General features: G+C 43.7%; 1 long non-coding RNA gene across 1 annotated transcript; it reads right to left on the reverse strand.

Moving 5' to 3' along the window:
• Window positions 1-566: 566 nt before the first annotated feature.
• LOC146443101 (uncharacterized) lies at window positions 567-1832 on the reverse strand. The gene is made up of 3 exons (XR_014856533.1): window positions 1639-1832; window positions 1292-1484; window positions 567-632 (listed from the first exon to the last, which is right to left on the reverse strand). It is a non-coding gene; the product is annotated as an uncharacterized LOC146443101 (long non-coding RNA).
• Between the last annotated feature and the right edge of the window lie 24484 nt (window positions 1833-26316).

The raw sequence follows: 26316 nt of genomic DNA on the forward strand, positions 1-26316 counted from the left end.
ACAGACCCAAAGAAATTTTTCCACTTGTCCTGTCCTTCTCACCCAGGTAGAATTGCCCATTTAGTGTGGAACCACAGGCCAATACATGTTTGTGATATATTATTTAAAGGTCAATAGGAAGCATGTGTGAAGGTAAAGTACCCTTTCATTCACTATCCTCCCCTGAACACATACAGCTGCTTTCATTGGTGCATGTGTGAGTTAAACCCTGTGGCTCTGAAGGAGGCAGTGGAGAAGACTCAGTACCACCTGAGGAGTGAGGGAAATACCTGGGGTCTACTAGAGAAGAGAGGTCATTTGGAAATGAGAAGAAACCTCAATCAAACAGACCTGATCCTGCTCATTTTAAAAGGGATGAGCAACAGCAATAACAGAGAAAGGTGCTGTTTCAGGCCATGGTGATCCCATGCAGGTGTCTTTGACAGAGAGCACAGAGTTGTTGAGTGACCAATGCATCACCTCGAGAACCTCCACCTCAGCCCAGCAGACACAAACTGCTGCTTTACCCTGTAGACATCTCCACTAGTCAGGGTAAAAAACGCATCCTGCACACAATTATTCCCACTTGAAGCAGTGTGCCAAAGACCAGGCAGTGAGGGAGCTGTCTGGAGGTGTTGCTGACTTTCCAGTGGCTATAAGAGGACAACAGGAGGCAAATGGAGTTTTCTCAGAAGATACTTCAAGTATTGCCCCCAGTGCCCAAGGATACCCTGCTGACTTCAGCTGCAGCCACTGCAAAGAAGGGCAGTGCTGGGTTGATGGCTGGACTTGATGGTCTTAGAGGTCTTTTCCAGCACAAATGATTTTGTGATTCCAAGGGCTTGCAGACATGATGCAAGATGAACAGGGAATTTGTGAACCCCAGCTCTCCTAGGCCATTTCAAGGGCTCTAAATAGTGCAAGCATAGGATCTGGTGCATCCAGATACTCAGCTGAGGATCCCTAAGCTTAGAAGGATGAGTCTGTGAGCTGAATCCCACTTTAAGGCCTATATTCACTTTCCTAAACCTAGGTCATGTTGGATACTCCAGGGCAACTCAAATGGCATTGATTCCTGCATTTATTAAAGAAAAATTGAGCTCTAGGGGTCTAATTTGTAGACAGCTGAAGGTGAAAATCAGTGAATCCTATTGTTAACAAATGAGCCCCAGGTGATGTCCCATAGGCCCTAAGTGGGAATTGTACCATACCAATAAAAACACCAGCTGCACTGGAACTGCTTTTTAGGGGATAGATGTATGCAGAATATCCCTCTGACAGGAAAGCCAGACCCCTGAGGGCTTGTACTTACGTGATCTATAGAGCACCTCTGGCTTTAGTTTCATCCTCTCTGCTTTTGGCCTTGAGGATCCCTAGGAAATGATCTCTTACATTTCTTGTGGATGTGGCGCAAATATCACATAATTAGTGGTACTTGGGTCTCTGATCCTGGTGTAATCATGCCACACACTTCAGTATCCCATACCCCCAGACCATAGATCCTCCTGTTCAAAAGAATAATAAAATAAAAAGCAGGAATCATCACAAACTCTTTGGGCAATTTGTTGCACTACTTGACTGCCCTCAGGGTGAAGATGTCTTTCTTGATATCCAGCCTGAACCTCTCTTGTTGCAACTCACACCCCTTGCCTCTCTCACCTGCCAGATGCCCCTGCAAAAAGCCCTGCTAAAACTGCTTGGGAAGTTCCCCAAAGACACCAGGGCAGTGTGCTGCTATTAGGTGTCCCCAGGCTGTCTCTGCTGAGCAAGCCCAGCTCCCTCAGCCTCTGCTGGTAGGTGAGAGCTTGAGCCAGCCAGCCATGCTGGCAGGGCCTCCCCTGACCTCCTTCCAGTTTGTCCTTTTCTTTTATGTACCGGAGACACCAGAAAGTGGGTGCAGTATCTAGATGTTGTATAGCACACAGTAGGTAGGTTTTTGCAGGGTGGAAGGGTGAGAATCCCTTCCCTCACTGTCCTGGCTGTGCTCCTCTCCAGCCTGATAAGCTTGCTCTGAATGACAGCCTTGTCCTTGGTGATCCTTCATCAATTCTGTGTCATCTGCAAACTTCACAGGATGAGACATGGAGTGCTGTGAAATATGAATGTTGCACTTGCCCTTGGTTGCACTTCTCTGTGTGGGTGAATCTAAGGCAAGTCCAGGCTGAGGAGACAGACGGCATATTCTGGTAGCTCACCCACTCCCCTCTTCCTTTACTTTAAAATGAAAATTAAATAAAAAAAATTTTTTTAAAAAACACCAAGGAAACTCTCAAAGGTGCTAATAAAGGAAACAGGTTTTTCTCTAGCAGGCACATGTAACAAGTCACACAGCCCATTCTGAGCACCCCTTGGGAATCAGAACTGGGATTTCTGCTCACCACCCTGCTGTGAAACACTCAGGCAATGCTTCACTGGTCCAAAACCTACCAAGTGCTTGTGTGTGTCCACAGTAGTGACAAAGACAAAGCTGTGGCTGCAGCACTGGCAGGATGGCCAAGATCCTTGTGCTTGCAAGTGATAAGAATCCACCCACACACACACACATTTCCTTGTCAACCAGTGTCACTCTGCTGCAGACAGCTAGAAACATTCTTCCTTTCCTCAGGCATGAGCACAACTTGTGGCACAAGGTTTTGAGCCTCCTGCTCTCCTGTGCTGACCCCAGCTTTTTCTTGCAATGCACCTTTATCCCACACACCCTCAGCAAACCTCAGATTTCCAGCAAACTTGTGGGTGGGGAAAGGGGAAATAGTAAGAGCACCACTCAGTCAGGGACTGAGAACATGCTGGCTAAAAAGGTGAAAAAACCTTGACCAGTATAAGTGCAGGGAGACAGAGAGGTCATGAAGAGCTCTCTCTCCTCCCCTCCCCACATCCCAGCTTCCTGTCCCAAACCATGACCATACAAGCCTATAAAATTAGGTGGCATAGGCAGATCTGAAGTCAGGTGGGTTTTTTTTGGTTGGTTGGTTTTTGTTGTTTTTCTTTTTTTTTTTTTCTTTTCAAATGCCATCTGGCAAGCCAGTGGATCCCATGGTCATCTTCATGGGCCTTACACAGTAAATATTATTACAAATTCCCATTTGAGATGTCCCATTTCCCTGTCCCCTTCCAAGCACCTTCTTTCATGACTCAGAATACTTGCTTACTAAAAAGCTCTCATTTATGCCAAAATAACTTTTCCAAAAAAAGAAAACCCTTGCACAGCCCCATCCCAGCCCATGTACCTCCCTTTTAGTGCTCCTGCTTCCTGTGAAAGAGTTATAGCTGCAGCCAACTCCCAAACACCAGCAGTGGGGCTGGGGGTGGGCTGGGCAGTGTAAATTCTACCACGAATACTGAGATTGTATCCATGATTGTGCCACAACCTGACTGTTTATATCTTCAACATCTCAGCAAAATGGCTTGTCACTGGGTCAGAATGTAATTTCTTTGCCATAAATCACCTCCTGTGCCTGCTGCAGGAACAGATGCCAGCCATAAATTCACTCTTGGTGGAACAGAGCTCCTGGATGAGAGGTCATGTTCCCAGGTGTGAATAAATAAAAAGTTCACAACTCACAGAAACAACACCAGCCAGCTGGATTGTGGCTTTGCATGGAGGGCAAACAGGCTTAATAGGAGGGTTCAGAGTGTCCCCTTCTCCTCCAGACTAATTTTCTTCAGCTCCTTTAGCCTTACTGTGTTCTGTCAACCGTTGGCAACCTCCCTGCTTGCTGACTGCTCTTCCCTTCCTCGGCAAAGCACAGAAATGTTCCTACCTGCAGTCCCAGGGCTGTGGAGCTCAGCCCAGGGAGTTGGTGCCAAAATGCCTACTTAGACATAAGAGCTTTAGTGTGGCCAACCCGGGGGCTCAGTGAACTGAAATTCTTGGTTGTTTGAGCATCCCTGTATGCTGGGAATGTTGGAGAGGCATCACCAGATGTTCAGCCTGAGCCATATAATCATACACCAGAAGAAACTCCTCATTCTCTGCTGAAGGAAGGTGAGGAAAGGGTTCTGGTGCTGAAACTCAGCTTTAGCATCCCAGCCGGGATGGACACAGTGCTCTGGGATGTAGATAAGGAGCCCTTGTGCCCTAGGAGTGCACTTCAGGGCTTGCCTAGAAATTTGTGATCCTCAGCCTTCAAGATACAAGGAAAAAAAAATACCCAGGGGGAGAAAAAAGACAACCCACAAAAAAACTCAACCAAAACACAATGCAGCCCTTCAAACTGGATTTTTTGCAGCAATGTCCACCCGTGTCCTTGGGAAAAGCAGCTTGTGAGGAGCATTAGCATCATTGCTGGAAGTTCAGCTGAGTTCTGCTTCGGCATACAGAACTGCCTTCACCTGGGCAGCTCTCACCTGCTGAAGGCTTTCCAGGCACCCAGGGTTTATGTTCCTGGAGCACCCACCACAGCTCTCATTTCACGTTCAGCTGCCCAGCCATGCCTGGGGAGCTGCCTGTGCACTGCTGCTGTTTCAGACTGACAGGCATCAAAGGGTACTTTCTCCTGAGCAGAGCATTTCAGGACCCCAGGAGGAACTGTGCTATGCCTTTCCAAATTAATATGCAAAAGTAAGCAGCATGAATCAGCCACAGGGCACTGCAGCTCTCCTGTATCCCTTTTACTCCTACCAGCAGCTTGGATTTTATGCTTGGAGCATTGTTCTCTCTCCGTTCCTTGCCTCTCAACTGGTCCTCTCTCATCTAGTTCCCATTACTTTTCTTCCTGTGAGTAATCCTTGGTCTCTGCTCTGTATTCAACAAGTGTTGGAAATGAATGAAGGAGGCGATTAATTATTTAGGATTGTACAAGGGAATCTAACTAGGTGCAGTGGGAAGGAATTAAGCAAGTGAGACATAAAGGCTGAAGATCAGGAAAATATTTCCTTAAAGTGAAATGTAATAGAGGGCAAGCCTGCCTCTGAGGCAGCACAAGAAGTTTCTCCTCCCATGGGATTTAAGATTGCAAAGAGCAGAAAATGGTCTTTAAGTGGAATCCTTCTGGGACAAGGTTAGCCAGCCCAAAATACTGTATTTGTCTATCCCTTCTAGGCACAATGCTGGGACACAGTGTGTGAGAAAGCACTGAAACGAGAACACAAAGAGATTTATTCATGCTGCAAACTTAAAATGCAGTGGGCAACTTCCCTTCAGCGCAAACAACTCCTTTTATAACCTGTTTGAAGAGATTTTTTTGTATCTCCTCATTACTCGAGTAATTAATTTTCAACAACGAATGTGAGAGGACACTGCATTAACACAGCAGGTAAATTTGGGACACAAAAGAAAGAGCACTAGCCCTTAAAATGAGATTCATTTGTGAGGACTACATCTAAGTTTCTAATGGCACTCTGAGCAAAATCAAGGTTTTTTGCTTTCATTTGTTGGGCTGTCTCCTTTCATTACAGAGTGTCCTAGCACAAACTGATCTGCCACACTCCTGAATCCTTTTATCTCTCATTAACTCTCCTTTTTCTTTTTTTTTTTCTCATTGATCACTTCCTTCTCATGCAAAGAGTTGATATGTTTAACCTTCATAATCTTGCTACTTTGCAGTTGTGGGTCGGTAATTACAGCTGTTTGAGGGTTCAGCCAGCAATAAATCAAGTTGCACTAATTGAACAAAAACTCATACAAGAACCTTCTCACTGAAGTTGTTGTTTTGCCCTTTTTTCGGAAAATTTTACAGCTCAGGAATACCATGTAAACTTACTGCTTATGTGAAGTTTCAGGATTATTTGCATAGAATCATAGAATAATTAAAGTGGGAAAAGAACTCCAAGGCCATCAAGTCCAATCTTCAACTGAATACCACCAGGCCCACTAAAACATATTGTGAAGGGACACAACTACTCAGTTTTTTAAACTTCCAGGGATGGTGACTCCACCACTTCCCTGGAAAACCTGTTCCAGTGTTTACCTGCTGTTTCAGTGAATTTTCCCTGATGTCCAGCCTTGGCCCACTGTGGCTGCAGATGGAGTGGTCCGTTCAGCAGGTCAGGCTGCACACTGTGGGCAACCCAAGGGAGCTGTGAGTGACCAAATGTTGGCTTGGGTGAAGCCCATCTTTAGAGGCCAATTTTGTCACCTACAACACTGTGACATTTTACCACAACAAACATCCATTCCAGCCTGTCTGAGAGCCTGATTAGAAAGGCAGAGTACAAGATCAGCTCATGTGGCAATGACAACATCCCAATCCACCTGCGGGCTTTCTGTGGAGCACACAGGGCTGTGGATTTGGCTTCTACACACATGGGACCCATGAGTTCATAATGACTGAGCTGTTCTGACACTGGATCAACCATCAGACTGTTGGCCAAGTAGAGGCAGGGGTATGAGGATACCTGGTGATACATATTCACAAATCTTGAAGATTTCTGGGAGCCTGATGCCTCTGTCAGTTGATGGGAGATACCTGCTGGCACTGAATCTCCAGCCTGCATTGGCATGCAAAGAAATACTGGCTAATAATTAATGCTTTGCTGCTTTCTGGTAATACCAAAACTCTTTCTGTGTGTTGTCCCTCAATTATCACACTGCATATTCTTCTATTTTCTCTAATTTACTGCTGTTGAGGTGAGGACTGCCTGGTATCTTCAGGCACAGAATGTGTCCTCAAAACTCCAGTGCTCCAAAGAGCTGACAGCAATTTCAGACTCCCACAAACATAGGCTGAGGAAGCAAGGAAAACAATTTTACATCAATTTTACAGTACAGGTTCCTGATGCTTCAGAGCTGGAAAAGCCCCAAGGAGAGCAGGGGGATACAGAAGTGACACAAGGAAAAGGTTTCTCACCACTTTTCCTTTGTCTCAGGGGGTAATGGCTGCATATTGATGCCAAACAATATTGTGCATGTTCTTTAGTTTGGCACAAAATCTCCTGCCTTGCTCTTTGTCTGATCTCCTGGATAAATCAGTTTACTCATCTTCCAGATCCTCAGCTGGAATTTCTCAGTGTACTAGCAAGCCAAACAAACCTTCTGTGTGTCCCAGTGGTTTCAGAATCCTTCCCTCTCATTTAATTAGTTCTCATAGCGGTTTCAGAATCCTTCCCTCTCATTTAATTATTTCTTGTAGTAGCTAATGGCCACCAAGTCTGCTCTCTGTTTTTCCCTGTGGGTTATGACAGTCTCATTTGCAAATTATTTTGGGAGGCATCCTGTAGGAGCAGAGGGCTTTGCCACACTGACCCTCAAAATTTCATTTATCCTTCTGGTGATCCTTCACTTCCAGGCTAAATGTTGCAGCAAAGTGACAGAATCCAGTGGAGGATAGCCAAGGCAAAGTCCTTCCTGGACAGTGCCATTTTTAGAGAAGCAGTTTAAGACTGCCAGGACACATCACCCAGGTTAACTTCATGAGCTTCCATCACTAACATGCTCCTCTTTGGCCACTGCACTGTGCAGCACAAGCTGTTCAATGCGGAGGGGGTTGTGGCCAGCCTGGGCTTGAACAGACAGCTGTAATCTTCAACAGCTACTCACATACCCCAGTGTCCCACAGATGTCTGAATGCCATTTTCCTTCACAGAATATCAAGAAATAATAATGGGAGAAATTCTGTGTCCCTGAAAAAACTTCTTGTTTTTGGCTGGTGAGTAAATTTCAGGAGAAATTATTATGTGCTGAGAATTAAAGAGAAGCACTGGCAGGATCTTGGAAAGCAGAGATTTTGTCCATGTAACATTTCAATGAGCAAAGTTGTGCCAGGGGAAAGAAGGGGAAGGTTAACAGTAAAAAGCACCAGCTTTCAGTTGAATTTAAAATAAAAACAGGTAAAGTAGAGTCTGTGAAAATATTTAATGTCTTCTTACAGTGAAAAACCTGAACTGAGTCCTTCCCACATAATTTTTTTGCATTTCGCAATAAGCATATGGTATTTTTTAAAATGTTTTTCTCCATAGGGTGTTAGTGTTATTAAGTGATGCTGGTTCCTGAGCCTCTCTTTTTAAGACCCTGCCACGAATGCTTTGCAGCAAAGATGTGCCAAGGCTTGCATTTGACTCTGTAGGGCTCAAAGACTTCAAGTTGTCATTATCACTATGGCAACTATTAATCATTCATTTGTTGTAACATAATAAATACATGCCCTCAACTAGAAGGCATGTTACAAATCACTGGAGTACCCTCAGAGCTGCTCTGTGCAGCTCTAGGTCACCCAAAGGAAGGTACAAGTACAGCACTGAGTATGTCAAAATGTTGCATCAAACCTTGCAGTTTGGGTCATCAGAAGAACAGAGTAATCAAGTAGTCAGTGTGGGCTTTGTGTGATTTCTCAAAACAGAAAATGCTCGTGGTGTAAAGCATTTGCTCTAAAACGTGGAGGCTCACAGGTCTGATTGTCACACACATCTCTGCTCTGCCCTGGGAGAAGGCTAGGGGACCCAGCACACCACCTTCAAGGAGCTGGATCCATCATGCAAAAACAAAATTTGAGGTCTTGGAGACAAAATAGACACATCTGCAAGGACATCCATTCTTCAAAGCAAGGCCAATAATATTTTTCTTGGGCACAGAGCTACCCTGACAGAGCTCCACCCTGTCACATCTGGAGGTACCATGGAGGTGCCTCTGTAGTGTGACACAACATGAGCACATTCCCTGGGTGGTCACAAACCAAGGGCCAGCAAAAGGATCCTCTGCTCTCCTCTCTCCTTTCCTAGCCCCAGCTGGCTCTTTATGGCCACCACTACCAACACCAAGAAAAGCTTGAGGACAACATCTGTAAAGACATTTGAGCAGCCACGTTAACAAAAATTAAAAGTAGCTCTCTTGGTCACATTACTATACCATTGCCCACAGCAAAGCCCACCTGTTTCCCTTGCCAAGAGCAACTGACAGACTGCTCCATATCCTGACTGCCTTAGCACAGCGGCCCCTGGGCCAGTGTGAACGTTGGTCAGCAACCTGACTCAGGGTTCCTATGGGATGCTTATGGCCCTCAAACATCAGTGCAGCAAAAGCCCCCATTCCTATTTCAGACTGTTCCTATTCTCTCTTTACAGCATGATGCTGAGGGTGAGTTCAGAGCCCCAGACCAAGGGATGAGAGGATGCCAGAGGGTGCAAAGCCTGGTAGGAACATGTGGCAGAACTGGTCCCATGCTATTTCCAGAACCTACAATGAGTCACCATGGCAGCTATGCCCAAAAGCCAAGTGACTCTGCTGAGTTACCCTGCAGCCAAAAAGCATGGTTGTAGTGACCATCACCATAACAGACCAAGAAGTATAACTGGCAGCTGGAGACTTCAACTGCCTGGAAAAACCTCAGCCCTTGTCCTGACAGGCCACAGTAAAGAATAAAAGCCCCCAGACAGCATCACTTAGTCTTTGGATTCTTTTGAAACAATTAATGATATTTTTTCCTGGATCAGTGTGAACTTTATCCAGTGAGAACAAGCTTAAGGCCATCACTTATCCAGGTCAGTGGCACTGACAGCTTCAAAAGGCTCTGCAGTATCAGTAGCGATGGTATTCCAGAGCATCTCCTTTGCTCCATAGGTGGGTCAGAGGAATCAATTACCCACTTTTATTCGGTACTTGTGAGATCACATCTGGAGCACTGGGGCCAGTTTTGGGCCACCAAGAGAGTGGTCAGCCGGTTGGAGTGAGTCCAGTTTGGTAATCGTCCAAGATGCTGAGGGAGCCAGAGCACAGGATGTGTGTGGTGAGACTGAGACAGAGAGTTTGTTCATCCTGCAGGAGAGACAGCTTCAGGGCAGGAGGAGGAGGGTGTGATCTTACAGCTGTCTTCAACAGCCTTAAGTGGGAAGAAACAGATGTTTCTCAGGAGCTTATAATAAAAGGACCAAAAGCTACATGGACAATACAGGCATGAGAATTTGCAGGAAGGGCACTTCCAATTAGGCACAAGGAAGGAAAAGTTCACCATGAAAGGAGTTAAGCTCTGGAAAAGGAGTCATGAGAGGAGGTGAGATCCCTGTGCTTGGAGGCATTCAAAATTCAACCAGGCATGGCCCTGAAGCAACCTGAGCTAACAGGGAAGTTGGCCCAGCCTTGAGCAGCAGGTTGAACTAGGACCTCACAAGGTCCTTTCCAGTCAGAACTGCACTGTGGTGCTGTGATCTTTTATTTAGGTGATTCCTACCTCGCTAATCCCCAGCAGCACATCACTGCAAACAGCAGCACATCACTGCAGAATACATGCTACTTAATCCACCACTCTTTGATCTTTAGGACTGGAGTCAGTGAGGGGATCACTAGATGAATCCAGCTCTGGAGAGATCTTGTCTCCAGAGATTTATGACAGCTAACTACATTCCTCTCTCAGCCTACATGGCATTTTATTTTCTTTTATCCTGCCTCCCCCGCCAAATCCCTGTGCCCAGTGTAGGAATTCTCCTCTGTATTGTACAGAATCTGAAATAAAGTATTCAAAGGTGTGTTAGTGCCACCGGGAAGGGTTTTAGACTTAGCTGGTTGCTGTACATCTTATATTCAGATTAATCAGGGAAATAATCACATACATTGTTCATAAATAGATGGATCCTGTGTTCCTAATAGAGGCTAAACTTGCAAAAAAAAGAGAATCAAACGATGGTTTGCATTCAAGAACAGCAGGCTTAGCGGGTGGAGAACGAAAATCTTCTCATGGTATTTCTATTCAAGTCCAGCCTCAGCATAAGGTGATCACATTATGTATTTAAAAATGAAAAACTTCCATTTTTCTGAAGGAAGCTTTATCACAAGGATTATCTACAAAGGCTACACAGAAAGATGTAGCAGCAAGGAATAATGTGCCAGACTGGATAGGAGCAGCAGCAAAGGGGCTCCGTGATGCCCAGCACAGCCGAGATCCTGAGATAACAGCCTCTTTGTTCCATAAATGTTTTTCCACAACGCTCATAGCTGAACTACCAGAGCACTTTCAAGTCATGCACCAGGCAATATGACTAACATCTGTCATGTTTTTCCTTTCATCCTGTTCCCAGGGGCAGAAGCTTCTGCAGTTTGGGGAGGGGAAGTTAATTCATACATGCATTGGTTCACACGCGTGCGACCCACGCACATGCAACGTCCGTGCTGACGGAACCTTCTTCCTTAATTTGCTTTTTGTTAGTCAGGGGAAGAGCTAGAAGATGTAATTTCCACTAGAAGATGTACTTTCCACAACGATCAGGGTAGAGATTCGCCACACATTTAAAAGGAGAGATGCAATTCTTTGAAGTTCTGAAATCCCAAGGTAGCACACCCAAAATTGTATCCTATAAGTAAAAGACAAACATTATCTTAAAAAACATAATCATCCCTCCTCCAGAAGTTCCAGCCCAGAATAACCTTGTCTGTTCTCAAAGCAAAAAAACAAACAAGTCCTGGCTGCAAAAAGCAATGTGAGACGTGGCAAGGCAAGAGATGTAATGGTGCTCTATTCCAAAGCAAACACTCAGTGCTTTTATTACAGTGCAAAACAATAATGGGATACAGAGTGTACATGATGTAAACACCTTTAATGCAATTCTAATTTTATTGTTGCTTCAAGATCACTGATTGTTATGGCAACTAAAGAGGGAAGGGGGGGAACCTGATCCCAGCATTAATTTGATATCAGATTCATTTGTTCCACATTTGTGCTTCAATGCATGCATAATAAACAATCTTGGTTAAAGAAAAATAATACTGTAGCTATAATAATGGAATAATGTAGTATCCACTTAGCCCCCAAGTCTGGTTAAAAAAATAAAAAATAAATTTTTTTTTTTTTAATTCATTTCATTACCGTTCCAGCTGCAATCCAACACGCATTATAATCAATAACACTTGTAGAGCAGGAAGGCAAATTTTCAGAAATACAGTCTATTAAAGCACTGAAAACTGCTAAACTGACAATTACAACAGTGGCCTGATGTCACAGCTGTAAACTCCAGACTCAGCAGCAGCAGTAGATGCTATTCCACTCGCTCACATGGGATGTGGGCACTGCAGCACCAAACGTGGGGATGGATTCTGCAATGCTGATGTGCCTCCTGCCAAGGAAGGGCTAGGCAGCTCCGTGGTGCAGCCCTGCCTGGCTGGGGAGGGAGTGTCTCTCATGCTTTGTGAGCCTGAGCCTTGGTGGTTGAACTGGGGTTTGGTTTCTGAGCTCAAATTGAGTGTGAGAGAACTCACTGCAGATCAGCAGCTCCCCAGTGCTGGTGGAGCACTTACTGCTCAAAGACCAACTCAAACCCCTGCATTTGCCATTGAAGACAGCAATCCAAGCACACAAACCTCCATCAGGGCTTGGGGCAACTTGGTCTAGTGCAAAGTGTCCCTTGCTGTGGCACAGGGGTTAGAACTCAGTGATCTTTAAGTCACTTCCAACCCAAAGAATTCTGTGATTCTACAGTCCTTCCGGAGAGTAAAAACTGACTGCAAAACCCTAAAATTTTCCACTAACCAGAGTGCCCATTCTGCCCATAAGATCAATAAGTGTAAAGTGGAAAAAAGATTGAAGCTACTTAAATGAGGATTCTTAAGGGAACTCTATCCATCTCTGTTAAAGGGGAAAAAAATAGGTTGCATCAGAGAAATGGAAGATACAAGCTATTGCCCTCCAAGGAATGTGATGTCTGCAGTTTACCCAAACATAATTCTGGAGGCTTTGGGACATGAAGTGTGGCTTCACTTTGAAAGGGACCCATTATTAATAGTGTCATGGGTTTCTGGGATTACTGTGTCTCAGAGGTTTATTGTATGTTCATTTGCTCTGTTTACTAGCAAAATGTTTCTCCTCAGATTCTCATCTTCCAGGGCTGTAAATGCAGCTTAGGATCTGAAAGTCAGGATGAGCTCTTCCAGGGTCATCCATCAAGAGTAATAAAGTGTCTCCTGGAGGTTACACATGGGTAAGCAAGAGCACAGCCTGACAGCAGTGGGATCACACCGTGTGTACTACAATTAGAAATTAATGATCACTCCTTTCAGATAATGCAGAAGAGAGAAAAGGCTCCAGTTCCTGAGTTCTGTTAGTACAGTGGGGCTGAGGGCAGGAAAATCAGCATGTGCTTCCCCAGAAAACACAACTCCCAACCCACACAAAGCATCCAGGCTCACTGAGGTGGGAACTTGCCTTTTCTGTGTCTCCTACTTTCAGAGAGACAGATTTTGCTCGTAACGTCTTTCTTTGAAGAGGTGAAAGTAGTAAGGCACAATGTGGCCTGAGGGTCAGAAAGATGAACACCCTGCTAATGCAGAGAGAATTAAAACATGAAAAATGGTTTCACACAATTGGCTAATAAATGGCGAAATGAGAAATTAGTTTGTTCTGTTCCCAGAATAGAGCCTTATTCAAATGTGAGTCTGCAGTGCAGCTTTCAGAAGCACCATCCTGTGCCTGGGAGCCACGTAAAACTGTGTTTTAGTCCAGCTGTTCAAAATCTATCTGTATTGTTCTTTCAGTAACCAAAAAAGCAACAGGTCTCTTTACAAAGGACTCCCAGAGTCAGCAATATTTGCATTTACAAATCATAAATGCCCAAACCCAATTCAACAGAAGCAGTGTCACATAGCTACCAGCCTCTAGCTCACTGGGATTTAATTATTCCCAGCATCACTTCTTCACCTCTTTGTAAGCTATTTTCTGGGAATTCATATATGACAAAGAAAACTAATATCATAAACTAACCACACATTGTGTTCGCCCTCATTGGCACTTGGTGCATAAGACGCCACAGTAAATTCTTAAATTGGCCAGAGCCCCAGACAGATCTTTTTATCTCTTCTACCGACCTGTCATCAGTCACTCCAAAGCAAGGAGACAGACTTTCAAAGTTTTTGGTGATCAGGGCTGACTGACTTGCAGCCTTTGAAAAAGCTTCAGTCTTTACAGGACAGGCCACTTCACCAGGCTGATGGCACAAAACCTGTGCTCAGGCTCACACCCTGCCACAAATATGAACTTCTAAGTTCTTCTGACCTGACAGTGTAATCTTTAATAACTGGCATGTCATGCAGAGTTGTAGGAATTCATTTGCATGGTTGAACCAGCCATGATGGGAAGTGGAAACCTGACAAAACTTCAAGCAAGAAACAGGGTGGAAACAATAGGCTTCCTACAGAGGAGACCAAATTAGATAAGACAATGATCCTTTTGAGGATTGCAGGCCAGGAGTTGCCTTTATTTTTCATAAATAAACATGAAATTGGTGTGCTTATCCAGGTATTTGGGTAATGTGTTTTCTTTTTTTTTTCCTTGCTCACAGCCCATCATCGAGGGCTAGCAAGGACAGGTTATTTGCACAGGAATTGAAATATTTGTCCTTCATAGTTCATTTCTCATTTGACATTCCTTATTCCTGATTGTTCTGCTTTAAAAGATAGAAGCATCCAGCCATGGAGAAGCAATAATCCCCAGCAACAGAGGAAGCTGATGACACAGCACAAATGGTGCACTTTGTGCTTGGTGCCTGGCATTCAGCAGCACCACGGGAGCAGAATCCAAAGGGGGGTTTTGCACAAGCCCATTTAGCAGATTCTTCCGAATAACAAACATCTTTAAACGAGGCTCAGCCCATAAGCAAGGGGCAGGCAATTTTTAAAAAGCCACCAAAAAGCTACAAACGTTGCCCAAATCTCCCATTGGGGTTTTGCAAATACTGGCGAACTGGGTCATGAATTTTGCCCGTGGGGTTTTGAAAGGAGAAACTCCAGATATTACCCTCTGTTTTCGTCTGGAAAAAGACCCTTCAGATCTAGAGTTCTGGTGCTGCCCACAGCCTCTTGATTTCTTAGGAACAATCTGAAAATGACTCCTGTATCCAAAAGTCAATGTCCTGGTCAAGTAGATAAATAACAGGCATAACATGTCCCTCTCCCAGGGCCTTGCACCATAAAGAGTCTCTTTAGGGGTGTTATAAAGGGTATAATTTCTGTACTGCTGTTTCCCTTTGTCCTATTGCTGATCCTTTTTCCTTACCATCTGTTGGTGTTCTGTAACTAAAACCACATTCTGAAGGAGAAGTAAGACCAAAAAAGGATTCTTAGGCAATTTAGGCAAACTCAGATTTTGACCCCCATCTCTTCTTTTCAGTATGGATGTGAAACTACCAAAAAGTCTTTTCCAGACAAAAGCTGAGCATCAGCAAGTCCCATCACCATGGTGTTTTACAGTATTGCTGCCCAGAGCTGAAATGTGAATTCAGTTGTGAATTTTGGATTTGGATCTGGTCACTTTTGATCAGAATGCCACTTCTGATGTCTTCTTGATGGCACATCTTGGATTACATTTACTTGAGCTCAGAGGGCAATCAAGCAAATGCAATGAGCTCTCAGAGACTGAATCTGCTCTTCTTTTCCATCCATAAGATCCCAGTTACAAGCAGCAAAAAATAATTGTAACTTTTAATACTGAAGTTGATTTTTACAGTGATTTTGAGTTTTTCTTGTTGAAGTTTGTAATGTTTAGATCATAGTGCTTTTTCAATCGCTTTCCTGCTTATGATCTCTCAGTAACTTACAGTGATTAGTGGAAGCTCCAGCACACTCTCACATGACAGAGGAGACACAGGATTACAGCAGTTTCTTCCTCAAGAAATGAAAATTGCACACTCTAAGCCACTAGAATAAAGTAACTGGTGATGAACGTTGACTTTAATGGCTACTGGGGATCTCTCACTCTGCTACTAAAATCCAGCCACTTGTCAGATGAGAACACATCTGCCACCCAGCAATCTGCAGACACAGAGAAAAGCAGCTTGGAGATGGCTGTTTCAGGGTCACAATCAACAGAAATGGAAATTGGCATTCAACAGAAGCAGCTTCCCTAACCTGAAAATTATTTTTACATGACATTTTAAAATAAAATAGAAAATAGACATTTTAAAAGGACTGACATCTTTCAGTTAGGAATAGTTCAAAGCAAAATATTTTCATCAAGTTCAGATTAAATATGGGGAAATGTAATTTGTTTTTAGATTCAATCCATTTCTGAAAAAAACTTTTGGACTTGCAGTATTTTCAGTGCAGTGGAAATGCTGCTTAGAACACCAACAGCCCAGAGATGAGCCCCAAGACACTCTGCAGATGGATGGGAAGAGATATTTCATGTTCCAAATATCCTGGAGCCCAAAGAGATGAGTCAAGCAAAGAGCAGAAAGAGGTGGCAAAGACCAACAGCTAGTCCAGGTCTCACAAATCCCCCTCTGGTGTGTCTTTTATGGAGTTCCACCTCCTGATGTTTTTTACTTGCTTTCAGTTGCAAAGGACTCTCGGTAGGTTGAGCTGTACTACCTTGCATGGCCAGGCATGAAGATCAGGCTTTGATTCCTGATGTTTCATTCTTTTGTTTGATTATAATTGGCTCAGGCTTAGAATGATAACAGAATCACTGAATGGTTTGGGTTGGAAGGAGCCTTAAAAATCATCTGGTTCCAACCCTCCTGCCATGGCCAGGAACACCTCCCACTAGACCAGGTTGCTCAAAGCCTCATCCAACCTGGCTTGGAACACTTGCAGGGATGAGCAAATGATTTGTATTTAATGTGTTTGGCATTCATTCCTTCGCCTAAGTTAGGTCAGGCGAGTTTTCTGGCAAATACAGACTATTTTTTTTAGAGAAGTAAAAGCCACTATGCAACTCTGGGAGGTGGAGGATTTGTTTCTCCCTCAGCCTCACAGACAGAGCCAGCTCCACTGAGTGCATGGCTCTGTGGGTTGCCATATCACCCCATTCATGCCCTGACAAAACAAAGCCCCATGGCCATGGTTAATGTGGCACAGGTTGAACACATCCTTTGCTATGCAGCTTTCAGCCACCACAGCAGAGATCCTGCTGCCTGAAAGCAGTTGGGCAAAAACACCTTTAGTGACCCAGGCAATACCCAACCACCTCATGCACTCATTGCCCAGGGAAGAGACCTCTTATCTGTGGAAAAGTGCATGGCAGGATCAGTTTAAATATGTTAAATTCCCTCTGAACATAACCAAACAGCACAGCTTGAACCCTTCGGCCAGGATTTCCTGGATCTTTGAACATCCTGCTCTGGGCTCACAAGGAGGTGAGCCAACCCTGAGCCTCTGTGTGCTGCACAAGGGAACCCTCTGGAGAAACAGCACATCACTCTTCAGTGATAAAAGCATCTCCTGCCCTTCCTCTCACTGTTAATAGATATGCAAAAATTACCTGCTCTGCATAACCAACAAGCAATAGTTGTTTGGAGGACATGTCCCCTCTGTGAACACAAGACCCCAAGCTGCTGCTGGTGGCTGTGGGTGGCCTCCCTCACTGGGAAGGGATGCTCTGCCCTGCCCAGGCTCTCTGCCACATCACCCAGCGATGACAATTTCAGCTGCAGAGTACATGAGTGGGAGATGTGCTGGGAGGCATCGATTTTTATCCTCTGAGGAAGCCTCACACACAAAATCTCCTGCAAAAGGGAACCAGTCAGAGGTGAAAGAGACTCCTCAACACAACGTAAGAATAACATTCCCATCTCCCTTTCCAGCTGAGCCCAAGAAGGTGTGCAGGTATGCTGGGGCACCCAGCCTGGCATGAGAATCAGCCCCACAGTGGTGCAAGAGCCACGGTGAGCGAGACAGAAGGCATGGGATGCTGGGCTCCCTGTGAGCCCAAGGTGGTGGGTTCATGCCTTGTCCTAGATTACAATATAGATGTATTTAGTATTCTATTACCACCAGCTGTGGGGCATTAGCTGTTATCTCCTGCTAATGATTCACCCCTGATAACAGACAATGGGCCATCAAGGACCCACAACACGACTCATGGAATTATCTCATCCTATTATGAGAAGCTCCACCCAGGAGGGAGGAGCCAAGCATTCCCACCTGGATATAACCTGGCCTTGGAACTGCCCAAGCCAGCCCTGTCTACTGGGTTCCCAGAGGACAAGAGCTACCACTGGACCTTCAGGTGGAGACCAGGCCTTCTATAGGATCACTGCTTCAACTGAACTACTTCACTTGGCCTGCTACCACCACCCTGACTAACAGGGTGTCAGGTTGTATCTGACTTTGTCAGTGTTTTTCCTTGTATTATTTCACTTATTTTTAATTTTTCCTATTGGATTTTAATCCTGACTTGCAATCTCCCACTGGTTTGTTTTTAAACTAATATATATTGCAAAAAACTCAAAAGATTGTTAGAAGAGGTTTTCCATCATTTGCAGTAGAATTTGCCTCTTTGTGACATTGCCCATTTCCTTTGTCCTGAAAGAGAGGTGGGCTTAGCCCCCAAGTTCAGCAAGACTGGAACAGGAGGGAAGAGAGGAGCTTAGTTAAAGTGTAATAATGGATTTAGTTGTCTAAGCCTTTTATATCGAGTTGGCCTTGAGGTACAAAGATCGGCTCTTAAGGATCTCAGAGGAGAGGCCATCCCAGCTGATGGAGGCCAGGAGATGTTGGTTTGTCCTTACAGTGGTATCAGAGTGAAAATGAAAGGCTAAGATGAACAGCTAGGATGGGTTTCAGCACAAACCGACCTCCCATGCCTGTGGGGACCCAGGATGCCCTTCAGTGCCTGCCCACTGATCTTCAGCCATGGTGGATGCAAGGATGGGACATGATTAGTCAGTAAAGACATAAAATGTCATTATCTGGTGAAAGCTGAATCAGGATTTGGCAATTCAGGGCTAACCAGGGCCAGTAAAACATCTCAGGAGAAAAGCAGCAGAGGCGGTGGGGGCTGAAAATAACAAATGTGATGACAAGCTGGAAGGTGGGAACTGATGGAGAAGGTGATCTGAAGAACAGACAACAGATCAGTCATTCCAAAGACAAGAATCCATGGGGTGAAATAGAGGCTGGAGCAGTGGAGGCAGCAGGGCAGCCAGGGTGAGACAGCAGCTGACAGGTAGGACAGGCAGTCAGGGTCCAACCGGTCAGAGGGAGGAAACTCCAGAGCACCAGTCTGTCATTCCCCTGGTATTTATTCCCCTCCACTTCCCTTTTGATTAAATAATTGCCTTTTCATCTGAAAACCCCTTTTGTCTTTGCTACTGGCAGCCTCACCACTTATAATCTAACCCATCCCTCCCTAAAGTCATCCTTCCCATCACTATCCACTCACAGCCTCTCCAGCTCGCCCTGCGTTCAAATGTTCATCTCCCATCTCATCCAAAGCCAGCCCAGTGCTCCTGAAACTCAACATGATCCCATGTTTTCCACACTGTGCAGCCAGAACACCACCACCTCATCACCAACACACTGTTGATGCAAATGTGCCCCTCCCATGTGTTCAGGTGAAGCTGATAATTTTTTGCCTTTTACTTTAATATACCCTTCTGTACATCTCTATACCCTTTTTTATATTTTCTATACTTTTTATACACTCTTTGTACCCTTAGCCTACATCCTTGCAATTTTTGTAGTCTGATATTCTAACTTACTTTTTGGGTCCTGCAAGGCAGAAAGACCAAATATTCACAGCAGGAAACCAGAGAGCTCTGTACTATCTCAAAACATATTTTTTGTTAAAAAAAAAAAAAAAGAAACATTTTTTAAACATATTTTGTAAACTGGGCTCTAGCATCATTTAAGGGGAAATGATTAGAATAGGGAGGCAATTACTTCATTTATTAAGTTTCTTATTAGAGGATTTTAGAATTAGATATGCTAGTTTTCAAGGTCCATAAAACTGTATACATGTTATATGGAGGGTGTGCATCTTGGTGTGCCACTTTTGCAGAGCAGTGTGCCTAGGATCCTATTAAAATACCAAGATAAAACCCTTTTACCCCTTTTTAACTGTGTCTGTGTCATATTTCTACCAGCAAAAAGGCAACACAGGGAGTCTCAGGCTCTGGGAAAAAGCAACAAGCAAGACCCTCACAGCTCGTCTTGGGTCCAGGGCAAAGTGGGTGCAGCACCAGAATTTCCTTCTCCCCAGCCAGTACAACAGAAAACAAGGAACTGCTGGGGAAAAAAAAACCCAACAAGAACTAAAAACAATTACCTGTGGTATTTGGGATAACGTATTCCCTGACAGCTGAAAAATGCCACAACCGGCTCTCTGTACATCTGTGACAGAAGAGCTGGCAGCTGCTCCAGGTCACAGCCAACCTTTGCTGAACTCATGCTGGCCCCACAGAAATTACTCCTCCAGCCCCAAATTCCTGCCTGCACATCCTCACACCTTTCCCACCACAAGGCCAAGAGCTTGGAGAGGGGAACAGTTTGCCCCCTGAAAAGGGCAAACAAGGAATCACAATTTTGAATAGAATCCAGTAAAGAGTTTGGAATCAGAAGAGAGAGAAAGGAGGAAAAAAAAAAAGAAAAAGAGCCTCCACCAAAGCTCACAATTAATGTTTCCTTCTCTGAGATTTACTAATTTTCAGCTCTCATAAAAAATTTGAAGACTCCAAATAGAAGTAATACATTCAGGATGATAAAAAACTTCCATGTGATCTCAAACTACTTTTGAGCAGGGACTGAACTAATTAGGAAAGCTTGTTTGTTCTTGATCAGGACAGTCTTAGAAAGAAAATAATTTAGGACTGTTTTTTGGTTTTGGCCCATCAGTGAAAATAGAATCATTTCCAGTGGGATTCACAACCAGCTTGTAAGGTTCTTGGAAAACAAGAAGGAAAAGATATGCAAAACTTTTCCTTCTGCCACAGCTGGCTCTTTGGAAAAGTAACCAAGGCAAAAGCAGGACAGAGAAAGAAAACTTGAAACAAACTGAATTTTTAAATAGTTGTCAAAATCACTGTTGGGGGTTTTTTAATGAAAGATGTCATAGCTCCTTTTTCACAATGTTTTCTTGAAAATGCTCTAAACCCAAGTTTTCAATCACTGGAAATTTCTTGTTTTCCATGTACTTTTCTCAAAATTCAAAAAGACGGAGAAGAAAACCACCCACTTCAGCCATTTCTAGAGGATTTTTTTTTTTTTTTGGCACAAAACTCCATGTTTGGGACTTTTGCCACAAGACTGTGTTTGGAACATTTAGCTTGTAGCTCCTGGCAGCTCTGGGAGCCACAAGGTGCTGCTCAGAACAAGATATTCCCATTTCTCAGCTGTGTGAAGATGCAACACCATGAGCCCCTTCTGTTACTTTCCTCCAGCATCTGGAGAAGGAGAGAGTGAAAAAACTGATTTTGTATAATGATGCACAGGCTCAGCACAAAGGAGGAGCCACGACACAAATCAGGACCAGGAAGAAACACTAGTTTTTCAGCTGATAGTTTTTATTGGATAAGAAATAATTTTAATTATCAGCAACTGAAAAGTACAATTTTTTTAATCCAAAGGGGTTTCAGCCTTTCTCCTTTTTCTCAGTGAAATTTTGCTGGAAAGGAATATAGAAATTCCAGTGAATGTGTTGAAAATGTTCAGCATGACTTTTTGTTTTTTTAATTGTGGGGGGAGGTGTTGAAAGGGAAGTTTAAAAAAATAAACTTACCACCTGTCTTTTCAGCTTGTGGGTGTCAAGCTTACCAAAAAAATACTAACAGCAATGTCAAAATCATAGCCAAATTTAGAGCAAACATCACTTTTCATATGAACCAACCACATTATTATGCAACTTTTAAAAATGACAGATGATAGTTATTGAAAGTAAATGATAATGAGTGTTCAGATGGAAGTGTTAGGAAATGCATAGGCAAGCACAGAACTTAAGCTTGCAATCTGTATGTGTTGAATAGAGGCTGTAAACTATATATTTTAAGTGAAATGAGAGTGAAATGTTCCCGAGAAGAGCTAAGCTCTGTGAGTTCAATTAGCCATTCACATGCTGAGTTCCTAAATAGATGTCAAATTCCATGTGAATGCACATATTATAGATAATTATAAAAAATTAACATTTAATTTCATTGATCATTTTATTTCATTAAATAATATAAAATAATATAAATATATCAGTGAGTGTACATAAATATATGCATACATGTATATCTGTGGATTTATTTTTTTAACATATTTATGTGTGAACATGCATACACACATCTCTATACGTGTTGGTGGAGGTCTGCACCTTGTGCACATGTGACTGATCCTATTTTGACATAATGGATTTGCAAAATAGAGTGGCAAAGACCTAAAAAAGTGAACTCTGCTGCAAGGACAAATTAGCATGTAGTGAGAGCCCTGAGGAGGACATCAAGCATCCAGACATTTCAGCCTACAATGTCCTGCAACAAAGAGATCGCTCCAGTTGCCTGCAGTCATATTTTTTAAAGATGAGAAACTAATTAGCAGCATTATCAGCATAACTTTATCAAAAATTCTGTATTTTTCCCAAGTTGGAGAGTCAAGTGCACAGGGAAAACGTTGACTTTAACAACATAATAAGAGGGCCCTGGTGGGTTCTCAGTATAATAATAATATCAATAACAAAAGCAACAATAATAGATAAGACTGGTTTATCTTTTTCCACAGTGGTTGGTGGCAGATCTCACGTACCTGGTATCAGTCTTTCTTCCTCTGGCCAGAAATAGAAAGACCTTAATTTAACCCTCCCCCAGTTTACTGAAAATATTCAAAATCTACCTCAGGGTGGGTTATAGAGGGATGCAAGGGCAGAGAGGACCAATCTTGGTGGAGTCAAGAGAAGAGGTGAGAAGAGCTTCCTGGAGCAAACCACCCTCAGAGCTGCACGTTGCGGGGAGCAGATGGCCCAGGGCAACATGAAAATCAAACCACTGGTGAAAATGCACTTTCAGGCTGAAAAAAAACCCAAAATCAAACCAACAAAAGAAAAGGTGGCTTCTCCAGGTTTCAGCTGGGATAGAGTTAATTTTTGTCCTTGTAGCTGCACAGTGCTGTGGTTTTTGGATTTAGGACAAGAATAATGTTGGTAACATACTGATGTTCGAATTGCTGCTTAGAGTAAACACTAAGTTAAAGATTTTTTGGCTTCCCAGGCTCTGCCAGGGAGGAGGTGCACAGCCAGGACAGCTGACCCAGAATGGCTAAAGGGATATTCCATACCACAGGACACCATACTCAGAGGATAAACTGGGGGAGAGTTAGCCAGGGGGGTCCATTTGCTGTTTGGGGACAGAGTGGTGAGCAATTGTGTTTTGCATCACTTTTCCTTTTTTGTATTTTATTCCTCTCTCTCTCTCAGTCCTATTATTGTTATTATAAACATTATTATTATATTTTACTTTGTTTCAATTATTAAACTCTTCTTACTGCAATCCATGAGTTTTACTTTTTTTCCCAATTTTGCTCCTCATTGGGGCAGGGGACAGGAATGAATGAGCAGCTGTGAGGTACTTAGCTGTCATTTGGGGTTAAAACATGACGTCCTCTCTTTTCACTGTGATAAAGATGGAAGAACTACCCATGATCTATCCATCAACAGCCCTTCACTCTCAGCCAGGGTCATCACAGATGTCTAAAGTCCAGGGACAAGTAAACTTTCACAGCCAATCAGAAATTTCTAAACCACATCAATATTCAGCCCAGAGAAGTGCAAGCAGTGATAACACACTCAGAAGAGCAGTTTGTTTTATGTAGCTTTTGTTTGCTGCTTGGTGTTGTCAACTGTGATGATTTTACCTAGAAACTCACATTAAGTGGTACTTTTCCCACTGGCCAGCATTCCTGGAATTGTATTCTTGTTCTTTGTGCGTCATTGAAAGCTTGAAAATTTCAGTTCTGTATGTACCTCTACCTAAAAAGAAGACAAAAGCAGTTTTAGTTTTCTTTATAATCCTCATTTTCAAGCCATGGTTGGGATTCACAGGAGTGAAAAATTATGCTGGATCTGGTGTCACTGAGCACCCAGTGGCAGAGGTTTCCACTGTGGGTGTTAAGGTTTGAGATGAAAAACCCACTCCCAAACTGTGCATACCATGAGCTGCAGAAGCCAACATAATCACTGCTGAAGGGCCAAATTATCCCTGCTGGCACCTTGTGCAGATGATCAAACCTGAGGCTCCAACAACTGGACTTGGGAAATGTCACAGAAGCCTGAAGAATAATAAAAACATGGAAATACCTCCTGAGGGAATGCATGTCACTCAATGCTCCCGTCAAGGAAATTGCAGGAAAATTTCAGCTGACAAACACACACACCCCAGGAGCAGCACTAGGCTGGATGACAAAGCCATCACACCGGGGAGCAGTGATTGCTGCACCCATTCAGACTGTAGCCTCACTGCTCCAGGGCAGAACATTCCGAGCACACAAACAGCCCCCAGGCCATGCAAACTGACACACTTCCTGCAAAAATACCCTTCCTCAGGGCCCCAGATCAGAAATAGCCCTCACAGGAAAGGAGCACCCTGCTCTTGCCCTTCACCTCCCACCCAGATTCCCCCAGGAGAGGGGAACTGGAGAGAGGAACCAAAGTTCTGCAAGGAGCTTTTCCATCCAGAGAGCAGAAGGCAGCAACATTTACTGAACAGTGCTCTGGACTTCTGGGTGTTGTGTCACCTCTGAATGGAGTGAAATCACCTCAGAGGGAGTGTGTGTAGCCAAAAGCAATCACTGAGGTGAGGTCACTGCTCCCTTTCTCACTTTGGGATTGACCAGGTGAACTGAGCCCTTGGTCAGCACTGCCCACAGGTGTGGTCAGGGATGGTGCAGGAACTTGAGCAAAGCACATGGATTTCTTCAACAACTTCTATGGCTTTTGACTTGTTCTTCTGTCCAAAAACTGAGTCGGGAAACACACTTGGTTGCACATCAAGATAGAGGGAGAGCAGGGTTATAAAAATCACTGGAAATCTATGTAGCATCAGTGCTGTACCTAAAATATCTTCACTGCAGATTTAATCAAAACATCCTGCAAGCCCCATCCATTTGGAGTATTTTATTTAAAAAACAAATGACATGGTGTGTCAATGTCAGAGCTCAGCTCTGAGGCACCAGATTTAAATAATACCATAGGATTTTGGTGCCTGGGTTCCCAGCAGAGCCCACAAAGCAAGTCAGCTCCACTGAAAGTTGAGCCTGAGGCATTGGCCTGGCAGGTATGACATGAGACATAAGCAAGACCTCTTTTTTCTGGACTGACACCTGCACTGGTCAATGAAGCCCTGACTGTCTGGGCTGCCCTGGGTGTGCTGCTCTCTAAATCGACTTCAGCTCCACTGAGAATAATGAGAACTAAAGACTTCAGCATAAACAGAGAGGTGTTGGTGACACCAATTAATGTCGGTGTCACTTCAGGCTGAAAGCCACCCTGAGTTTCTGAACTAAAAGGACAACTCATCCTTTGTTACCCATCGGCTTTGTATGGAGGATTTCCATTTTTTCCATCTGCAAGGATGGGAGAGCATCCACAGGGGGAGGACAGAGCAGCTGGGATGGCCAGTGGCCAACAAACTGACAGGCCTCACAGGCAGATGGAAGAAGTTCATGGTGATTACCAAACCAGCTCAGCAACTCCTGGAGCTGCCCAGAGACTGTGGCCAAAGCTGGACAAACTTGCAGGCTTGCTGGACTAGGATATGACTTTTGGTGAGAGCTAAGGGTGTCTGTGTCATGAAGAATGGGCTCTGTTAACTGTGCAAGTGGTTCTCATGGCCAGCAGGCTTTTTGCTAGAGCAGTGCAGAGCCTGAGGGATTCACACCTCAGTCTTATCCCTTACTCACCACAGAGTTCTGGTCTGGTGAGCAACAAAGGACCCACCAGCTCCATGGTTCAAACACAGCCAGCTAGAAAGAATAAATACTTTAAATTAAAAAAAATTTAAAAAAATTAAAAAAAAAAAGAGGCGAATTTTCAGAAGCTGTGTTGAGAAAGCTGGAAAGCCCAAAGAAGCAAGAGCTATCAAGAGGCAGTGGCCTTCTGGTACATGAAAAGTATGCTGAAAAAGGCAAGGGACAGTCTGTTTTCCAGGTCCAGGGCATATAGGACAATTCATAGGATTAAGTTAAGAAAAGGGAGATTAAGTTTATGTATAAAGGAAAAACTTTCCAGTGGCTGGGATAATAGAGAACTGGAATAAATTTTTCTGACGTTGAGAGGTTTATGGCCCTATAACTTTTGGGATTTAGAATAATATAGTATTTACACTATTTACACTATCACTGTATTTACATGGGTTTATGTATTCTAATAAGGATTTACCAGCAAGCTACTTGTTTCTTTTTGAAGCTGTGCAATAATAATATTTATTTATCAAACTACAGTGCATAGGAATGATGCCTAAGTCTGGAAAAAAGTTTTTGCATGTCCCAAGTGGACACAATTCTGCAAAATTCAGCAAAAAATTTGCAACTACTTCTCCATTCCCTATTCCAGCCCATAGTTGGTATGAGTTATGGTAGCTTTGGGAATGTGGGATCTTTCAGCAACCTGCTCACCTACTCTGATGTGGTTCTTCACCTTGATAAATCTCTTTTCTCTTACACATAGATATAGGCACACACATATGCATAGAGATTTTTAAAGGTCTTTGAAGTCAATACCGGCAAGTGGAAACAAAGAATAT

The sequence above is a fragment of the Lichenostomus cassidix genome, chromosome 1Aa (assembly GCF_008360975.1).
Source record: "Lichenostomus cassidix isolate B80296 chromosome 1Aa, HeHo_3.0, whole genome shotgun sequence".
Classification (NCBI taxonomy): domain Eukaryota; kingdom Metazoa; phylum Chordata; class Aves; order Passeriformes; family Meliphagidae; genus Lichenostomus; species Lichenostomus cassidix.